The sequence below is a fragment of the Excalfactoria chinensis genome, chromosome 2 (genome assembly GCF_039878825.1).
Source record: "Excalfactoria chinensis isolate bCotChi1 chromosome 2, bCotChi1.hap2, whole genome shotgun sequence".
In the NCBI taxonomy this organism is placed as follows: Eukaryota; Metazoa; Chordata; class Aves; order Galliformes; family Phasianidae; genus Excalfactoria; species Excalfactoria chinensis.
In genome coordinates this window covers 116,343,662-116,345,276 of record NC_092826.1, presented here as the reverse complement: position 1 = coordinate 116,345,276, position 1,615 = coordinate 116,343,662, and the positions used below count along the sequence as shown (strand labels likewise).

General features: G+C 47.7%; 1 protein-coding gene across 3 annotated transcripts in view; it reads right to left on the bottom strand.

The window, feature by feature from the left end:
- DNAJC13 (DnaJ heat shock protein family (Hsp40) member C13) overlaps positions 1–1,615 on the bottom strand; it is a 52,210-nt gene that overhangs the window by 866 nt on the left and 49,729 nt on the right. The window contains exon 57 of one of the 3 annotated variants that reach the window (XR_011902955.1): positions 1,306–1,417. The exons of the other annotated variants lie outside the window; for them this stretch is intronic. The gene's annotated coding sequence lies outside the window, so the exon portion shown is untranslated. The remainder of the gene's footprint in view (positions 1–1,305; positions 1,418–1,615) is intronic. 3 annotated transcript variants of the gene reach the window in all.

Here is a 1,615-nt window from a genome sequence, read left to right as displayed (position 1 = left end):
CTTTTGGATAGAGCAGAACATCGGAGGTTAGTTTCAGGTCTGAAAAGTGATCAAACAGCCTGATTTTAGGCTCTGAGATCTTTGTACGTCCCTTCAAACAGAGCCATTCTATTCTAATTCCCTCTGGTAACACTGATGCATAATCCAAGTCAAGCAGACAAGAACCCACAGGAAAGCTTTTAAATGCTTTGGAGTCTAGGAACACGAGGAATTAAGGCAGCGTAGTTCCCTCAGTCATTAAGTGGGGTAGCCTACGTTCTCAGACTCACTCAGCTTTTTTCTGATGTACCAAGTGAAAAAAAAACCCCAAACAGCAGCAATCTCCCTCTCATCTTCCACCACAGAGGGGGCAGTACAGAGGAAGTGGATTTCCTTCACCACAGAGGGGAACCACAGCAGAAGTGAAATGCCTTTGGGCACAAGCTCTACTCCTGGCACTCACGGGAAATGGAAGCACAGCGTGCTGCCTTATGGCCAGGCAGAACTGCCTTGCACTTCTCTGGGGCAGCTCCTCGGGCCCTTGCTTAAAAACTCAGCTTTGCTCTGCAGCCACAGCTTCCCCCCACCACCCCCAGCTCAGAAATAACACTTAGTCATAAGGAAACATACAACAAACAATAACAACTTGTGCTGCAGCATGAAGTGTTCCAACAGTGATTCTTATCAGATTAACAGCTAGAAAGGCTGCCAACTCTCAACATGTTTTCCCATCAGTAATTGACTGACCCGCTATCAGACCACCAGCATACAATGAAAGTCTCTGACGTGGTGAGTTCTGCTTGTTTGCTCTCCCATAAATCATCCTCTCCAATTTCTCCTCTGTTTCGTCCCTTCGTTCCCCAGCCTCCCAGTCCCACATTACAACAAGGAGCCAGAACACCACAGCATGGTTTATCTCAGCACAGTCCTGCGCTGCTGCTGCTGCAAGCGGGAGAACCAAGCAAGCAGCACCACTGCTAAGGTGATGCCTGGCTTTGGAAGGGAACTCTTTGCAGCACCTCAGAGGCAACTGCAGACAGAGCCAGATCCATTTATAAACAGCTCAGTGCAGCATTTCCACCAGCGCTCTTATTCCTCAAGCCTTTCCATTAGGGAGCATTTCTAACATCCTTCAGAAGTTCAGTTCATCCATAACACCAGCAAGTATCGGCGCCTGCAGTTTTTAGTTGCCTACTGCTGCGTGCAGAAAGAAGGCAGGTTTGTCAGTGTTTGTGCAGTCTGGGAACACACGTGTTAACTCTGTGGCATGCATCTGTTACTTGGAACGCAGCAAATGCGGCGTGCATTTTGCAAGACGGTATCTACCTGCTTTAGAGAGCTACACAGAAGTTAGCAAGCTGCCTGGCACAGCAGATCTAAAGCCCACTTCGCAGGTGAAGGGGACTGCTGCCAGTTAGAAGGGAAGGAGAAGAGACACCTGAGGGAAGAGAAATAAGCAAGGGAAGTTTCAAGGGAAGTGCAAATAGCAAAGCAATCTGAAGCAAACAAAGGCAGAATACAAGGTAAAGCAGGTCAAAACTAAAGCCCGTAGTTTGGTTTCCATCTGTAGTTTGCATTTGTACAGCCCCTTCGTTCTATATCCACAAGCAGTTTTACATTAGGCAATCTAAAGCAG